Source organism: Montipora foliosa, chromosome 13 (assembly GCF_036669935.1).
Source record: "Montipora foliosa isolate CH-2021 chromosome 13, ASM3666993v2, whole genome shotgun sequence".
In the NCBI taxonomy this organism is placed as follows: Eukaryota; Metazoa; Cnidaria; class Anthozoa; order Scleractinia; family Acroporidae; genus Montipora; species Montipora foliosa.
The window spans coordinates 25,130,688-25,138,187 of NC_090881.1; the positions used below are offsets into that span (position 1 = coordinate 25,130,688).

At 36.9% G+C, this 7,500-nt stretch overlaps 1 long non-coding RNA gene across 2 annotated transcripts in view; it reads right to left on the bottom strand.

Annotated features, from left to right (window-relative positions):
* Positions 1-4,702: 4,702 nt before the first annotated feature.
* LOC137982754 (uncharacterized) overlaps positions 4,703-7,500 on the bottom strand; it is a 13,872-nt gene continuing 11,074 nt past the window's right edge. Inside the window, exons 3-4 of one of the 2 annotated variants that reach the window (XR_011118813.1) lie at positions 5,551-7,500; positions 4,703-5,477 (exon numbers count right to left, since the gene is read on the bottom strand). The exon at positions 5,551-7,500 is cut by the window's right edge and continues 128 nt beyond it. This is a non-coding gene — a long non-coding RNA (uncharacterized lncRNA). Of the gene's footprint in view, positions 5,478-5,537 lie in introns of those variants that run through there. The other variant, XR_011118812.1, reaches the window with a different exon arrangement.

The window sequence follows — 7,500 nt, forward strand, 5'->3', positions numbered from 1 at the left end:
ATAAAAATTCTGTTGTGTGGAACTAAGAAAAGAAAGGAGCAAAAATGCTAAAACGCGAACGAGTGTTTGTACATTCTTAGCTCATAAAAATCAATTGCCCTTGTTCTTTCTTTGCGCTAAATATGGTCCAAAAGTAAATACAATTAGTAGAGAACATGACAAAAGAGTTCAATAGTCATTCATTTTGGAGACATAACGTCAGTCTCGTCCACTCAAGATCGAGAACTTTTAAATAAAACATGATCAAAATCTTTTGAAAAACGAGTCTAAACTTGTTTATCGTTCAAATAAATTCTTTTATATCTTAAAGACTGGATAATTTGAGTCACATATCCTACCTTCAAGAGCCTGTAGTTCTAATCTGCAGTGGAAGGAAAGTTCAAACTCGTGTCATGAAGAGCTTTCTCAGTCTGCCATAGTTTCAAAAAGTCTTTAGGCTTTCGTTAGTAAATCGGAAAGACAAAATGTGTGCTATAAAGAACCTATCCAAGACAAAGCACTTGAAACAGCTCCCATTCACGAAAACGAAATTTTAACATATATTTTCAACTTTCAACGAATTATTTATTATTTATAATGTTAAGCAGAAGCTGCTGCGGCTGCAGAGGTCTCGGAAGGGAACAAAGCAAACTTGAGAGCAATTACTTAGCGCAAAAAAAATTCCTTCTCTTTACGTTTCTCAAACCTTGTTTCAAAGACGCTAGAATTTGACGTTCCTCCTTTTACGACTAAGAGGGGAATCCGGCTGAACTTTAAAAAAACTGAGAAGCAGGCAGACTAGGCTGATAATAGTAGACCTAGATGAAAAACTAAAACAAACCCTAAAGAATACAAAGTGCGAAGGTGTGAAAGTAAATCAATTGTTTACTTTCTTTACTGTATCATTACACGAAACAACGGTGGCGCGCCGGATCTGGGTATAAGTAAAAATGTGTCAGGCGTTTCAAAAATATTAGGTTAGGGAGCTTACAAAACGAGGACGACGACGGCTACGAGGACTTCATTTAAAAATACAAATCCGCGTTATTCATATCACTACAAAACTATTTCATGTCGTTCCGCGTTAAAAATGTGTAGTAACTGACCAGAAATTAATTAACTGGTATGAGTGGGTTGGAAGCGTAGAGAGAGAACTGAAAATTCATCGTCATGTGCTAACATCCTCCACAGAACCTTGAATTTAGTCATTTCACGTCGTCATTTAGGAGATGACAGCAAAGAAATGTACCAAAACGTAAAACGCACGTGCAAAGCGTGCAGAGCCATTGTTTTTGCTCACTAAACCTATTGTTTTGTATCGTCGTCGTTGCCGTCGGCGTCGTCGTTTCGCAAGCTCCCTATTGTTGCGACAGCTCTTTCTTTAGTATCTTGTTCGCGTTTTCTGCTATAAAAGGACCTGCGAAGGAACTTAGATTATCATTTATGTCAGGTGAGAAATATGTGAACAAAATATTTCTACTATTTTCAGGGTCTGAGAGCGCTAAACTGTCACCGAACTAAACGTTCGAATCGCGTGAACTATGGTTCAGATGACCCCTGCAGAGGACTTTTTCGAGTTCAACCCCCCCTCCCACCTGGATTTTCAGGGTCCTTGACCCCCCCTCCCGCGAGAATTTCCAGAATCCCATCCGTCGGGGGGGTGTGGATTTTTTCTGGAACAACCCATTTTCAACTAGTATCTCGTCGTCTCGGCGAGTGTTGGATTTTACCATTCCTCGTATATTATCGAAAAGATTTCTGTTTTAATACCGATTTCCCTGAGTCGGAAAGTTTTTGTATCAGATTCTTATTTAACAGCAACATAATTTCAAAATATAATAGAATTGTGTTCTCTTTAATATTATTAGGGTTCATTATGTGGTAAGGTATGAGATGATTTGGCTTATTGGGTATTACAGTGTATTATGGTGTAACAGATTAACAGGCAGCCAGCCTTGCAAGTAATTATTGTAATAAAACTTTAGTTTGGTAGAAATGCACATACATCCTACACACACATGCAACACACAGACAAGAAAATACATAAAGCACTAGATGGTTAAAAAGGCTTTAGCAGATGGAAGGTTGGATACTGCGGCTAAGGTGTCGTCAACATTACTGTCTTTTGTAAAAGGAGGGTAATTTGCTATTTGCTTTCTAGCATCTCCTTGATAGGACATAAAAATATTTGCCAAGGAGGGACCTAAGACCAATCCCATTGCAACTCTGTCCTTTGTTCATAAAGGTTTCTGTTGAATTGTGTTATTTCAGAAAATATCCGTACCCCCACTACGGAAGACGTTTTGATTTGCACTCCCCTCCCCCCAGGATTTTCCATTCCAGGGGGGTCTTTGATGACCCCCCCTCCTTTCAGGAATTTCCAGAATTTTTGTACTTATGAAAAAGAAAGTGAATACCAACTTAGTTACGTCAATACAGCAGAATTTTATTGCAACAGTGTAAGCATTAAATAGGGTTACCTTTAATAAAAATATAATGCTTTGTTAGGCTTATAATCCAGCTAAACTTTTAACTTCTTCACCATAAACTTTGCAAATTATGTTTGTTGTTTTTATGTAAGATTATAAGCTTAAACATTTGGGTTGCACGTTGACTGTTTCACGTTTTTGTGGAAACTCCGCTGAGAACGTTTCACTCACTTAAACAACTAGCAAACGATAGTAAATAAAACAGAAACTACAAGGTTCCTTTGTCTAGACATTTTACTAGTTTCTTCAGGTTGATTGTTATTTAAGGACCGAAAACTTCACTAATACACACTTGTTAACACGGTAGGTTTCGTGAACGTCGTCACGATTTACTAGCGAGGTAGCCAGGCCTTCTGAAGGTTGAACGAAAGTACTTCAACAGCCGTGAATAATACAGATTCTGCAAAAACTTTAAAACTTCAAAAACTTCCTGAGGCCACGATCTTTTACTCAAAGAAGAGAAACTTTGACTTCCGGTTCCTGTCCGCGGTCTAAATGGCACCCACCCAGTTTTGTTTCAAAAGAACGTACTTTCAAGTTCAATGTTCAATAAGTTCAATGTTCTTTTTTTATATATTCCTAGTTAGTCAGTGATGAGTTATTGTAAACGACCCCACAAGCTCACGTAGCTTTAATACTCATCGTTTTAAAATAAAGGCCATCTATCTATCTATCTATCTATCTATCTATCTATCTATCTATCTATCTATCTACGTAAGTATGTTTTTGTGCCTCAGATCGATCGTATGTTGCTTTCATGTTTTGTACGTGGTTTGGTGACCCTTTGGAAAAGTAGTTTCCCACCAAACCCCCCTACCCCTTGGAGATTGCTGCCCTTTAACCCCCCTCCTCTTCGGAATTTCCAATGATCTTCCGTGGTGGGGGGTATGGATATTTTCTGTAACCACACAATCTATTAGATTATGGAATAATTGCAAGTATATAATTTAGTTTCCATAAGGCAAAGGCAATGCGCACAAGCTTTCACACTTAATTATAAAGGCTATCCGAATTACATAAGTATAGAGCGGTTTTCAATTGAGTGTCGAAATTAATTAGTGAATTCCTTTTGTTTTGCATTACTTCACTCAGTGATTAGTTCAAAGTTCTCGCGCCACTTTTTCAACCAATCAGAAGTGAAACCAAAACCAATTGTGGCTCACGTGTGCACGTTTTCTCGCGCTTTGTGTCAGCTACGTGTAATGACTTCGAGTTTCGATTGGTTTATTGGATTGTCTCCGTCCTTTTTGATTGGCCAAAGTAATTACTTTGGTTTTGCTTACAGCCTTCGTGGATAAATTAGGCCATCCGGTCCCTAACTGAAGCTTTAAACTTTGATCTTTTTCTTATATTGCTTGTCGACTTAAACTCTCTAACTCTTCATGTTAGACACCCCACCCCCCACCCCCCCCCCCCCACCCCACAGTGTTAAGAATCTTGCTATGCAGCTTAAGAAACTGAAGCTCGACTGGGATGAGTGCCTTTGTAATCTCAGCAATCATTATACGTGCTCTTTTTGTTTTGTTTTTGTTTTATACATTAATTGATTCTTAGCTTATTGTGAAGTATTATGTTTTATTGATTCATTAATTATTTGTGGAATGAGCAGTCATTGGCCCACAAATGTGTTCAAGTGTTTAAACAATATTCTTTAAAGTCAGCAGTTTAGAATTGTCAGAAAGAAATAGTTGAACGCAAAAGACATTAGAGTTACAAGCAGAGCAAACAAAAGTTGGAATTGTTTTGTGCTTAGAAGTTGCTGTCATTGAGGGAGTTTTTAGTTTTTCTGGGTTGTGTGTGATTGTTTCTGCCCCTGCCCTTCTCTTGCTTAATGTGTAAATGTGAATAGGGGTTAACTTTTTATGTGAGCTGTTAATATATCTAAAGTCGTTTTTTGTTTTATTTCATTTTGTAGGTTTTTGTGGAAAGCTTGATTTCCTTTTGTTCAGGTTAATTGTTTGCTATAGAAAATTTTTTCTTCATTTTAGGTGGTTGATAACACCTTTTCGTTGTTTAGACACTTGAATGTTAATAGTTTCCATTGTCAAAATCCAGGTTTTAAATATATCTCTGAATTTAGGTTTTGGGTGTAATTTTTCTGCTTGTTAATGTGTTGGTGGTAGGGTGTTTTTAAAACGAAATTTAATGAGACAATATCAAGTCAATGCATTTTTATTGTATTTCTTGAACATAATATTAATACAAATGTTTTTGTAATATATATTGAAATCTATTAAAATCTTTAAAACTAAATGAGGTTTTCTTATCGTGTAGTAAAATGTATGGTTGAGTAAAATTTAGAAGTGTTAAAGTGTTTTAGGAAAGGGAAAGATGAAATTCTGCAAAGATACTCAAGATTCTCTGGAGCCCATTTGAAGCCACTTTGATATTTGATTGGTAGCTCTAAATTTACTCCAGAGAAAATTTTATACCTTTGCAGAAATGCATCTCAACCTGTTTACAACATTCAGGAGGGAAGAGTGAGGAGTGAGATGTGAGGAGTGAGATGTAAGAATTGAGATGTAAGAAATGAAAAGAAAGAAGTAAGCAGAGAAAGATGAAATACTGCAAAGATACTCAAGATTCTCTGGAGCCCATTTGAAGCCACTTTGATTTTTGATTGGTAGCTCTAAATTTACTCCAGAGAAAATTTTATACCTTTGCAGAAACACATCTTAACCCGTTTACGACTTTCAAGAAGGAAGAGTGAGGAGTGAGATGTAAGAAATGAAAAGAAAGAAGTAAGCAGAGAAAGATGAAATACTGCAAAGATACTCAAGATTCTCTGGAGCCCATTTGAAGCCACTTTGATATTTGATTGGTAGCTCTAAATTTACTCCAGAGAAAATTTTATACCTTTGCAGAAATGCATCTCAACCTGTTTACGACTTTCAGGAGGGAAGAGTGAGGAGTGAGATGTGAGGAGTGAGATGTAAGAATTGAGATGTAAGAAATGAAAAGAAAGAAGTAAGCAGAGAAAGATGAAATACTGCAAAGATACTCAAGATTCTCTGGAGCCCATTTGAAGCCACTTTGATATTTGATTGGTAGCTCTAAATTTACTCCAGAGAAAATTTTATACCTTTGCAGAAACACATCTTAACCCGTTTACGACTTTCAAGAAGGAAGAGTGAGGAGTGAGATGTAAGAAATGAAAAGAAAGAAGTAAGCAGAGAAAGATGAAATACTGCAAAGATACTCAAGATTCTCTGGAGCCCATTTGAAGCCACTTTGATTTTTGATTGGTAGCTCTAAATTTACTCCAGAGAAAATTTATACCTTTGCAGAAACACATCTTAACCCGTTTACGACTTTCAAGAAGGAAGAGTGAGGAGTGAGATGTAAGAAATGAAAAGAAAGAAGTAAGCAGAGAAAGATGAAATACTGCAAAGATACTCAAGATTCTCTGGAGCCCATTTGAAGCCACTTTGATTTTTGATTGGTAGCTCTAAATTTACTCCAGAGAAAATTTTATACCTTTGCAGAAACACATCTTAACCCGTTTACGACTTTCAAGAAGGAAGAGTGAGGAGTGAGATGTAAGAAATGAAAAGAAAGAAGTAAGCAGAGAAAGATGAAATACTGCAAAGATACTCAAGATTCTCTGGAGCCCATTTGAAGCCACTTTGATTTTTGATTGGTAGCTCTAAATTTACTCCAGAGAAAATTTTATACCTTTGCAGAAACACATCTTAACCCGTTTACGACTTTCAAGAAGGAAGAGTGAGGAGTGAGATGTAAGAAATGAAAAGAAAGAAGTAAGCAGAGAAAGATGAAATACTGCAAAGATACTCAAGATTCTCTGGAGCCCATTTGAAGCCACTTTGATTTTTGATTGGTAGCTCTAAATTTACTCCAGAGAAAATTTTATACCTTTGCAGAAACACATCTTAACCCGTTTACGACTTTCAAGAAGGAAGAGTGAGGAGTGAGATGTAAGAAATGAAAAGAAAGAAGTAAGCAGAGAAAGATGAAATACTGCAAAGATACTCAAGATTCTCTGGAGCCCATTTGAAGCCACTTTGATTTTTGATTGGTAGCTCTAAATTTACTCCAGAGAAAATGCTCTACCTTTGCAGAAATGCATCTTAACCTGTTTACGACTTTCAAGAAGGAAGAGTGAGGAGTGAGATGTAAGAATTGAAAAGAAAGAAAGAAGTAAGCAGAGATAGATGAAATTCTGCAAAGATGCTCAAGATTCTCTGGAGCCCATTTGAAGCCACTTTGATATTTGATTGGTAGCTCTAAATTTACTCCAGAGAAAATGCTCTACCTTTGCAGAAATGCATCTTAACCTGTTTACGACTTTCAAGAAGGAAGAGTGAGGAGTGAGATGTAAGAATTGAAAAGAAAGAAAGAAGTAAGCAGAGATAGATGAAATTCTGCAAAGATGCTCAAGATTCTCTGGAGCCCATTTGGAGCAACTTTGATATTTGATTGGTAGCTCTAAATTTACTCCAGAGAAAATGTTATACTTTTGCTGAAATACATCTTAACCTGTTTACGACTTTCAAGAAGGAAGAGTGAGGAGTGAGATGTAAGAATAATTGAGATGCAACAATTGAAAAGAAAGAAGTAAGTCGGGAAAGATGAAATTCTGCAAAGATGCTCAAGATTCTCTGGAGTCCATTTGGAGCTACTTTCATATTTAATTGGTAGCTCTGAATTTACTTCAGAGAAAATTTTAATCGTTTCAGAAATGCATCTTGACCTGTTTACAACTTTCAAGAAGGAAGAGTGGGAAGTGAGATGTAAGAATTGAAAAGAAAGAAGTAAGCAGGGAAAGATGAAACTCTGCAAAGTTACTCATGATTCTATGCAGCCTGTTCGGAGCCACTTTCATATTTTGATTGGTAGCTCTGAATTTACTTCAAAGAAAATGTTATATCTTTGCAGAATTTCATCTTAACCCGTTTATGACTTTCATACGCACTGGTGGAAATGGAATGGGAAATCAAAGGAGGGGGGAGGATTGGGCCAGGTTTTTCGCGCTTCCAGCCGGCGTAAGGAAAGCCCAGGCTTCTCCTGTACT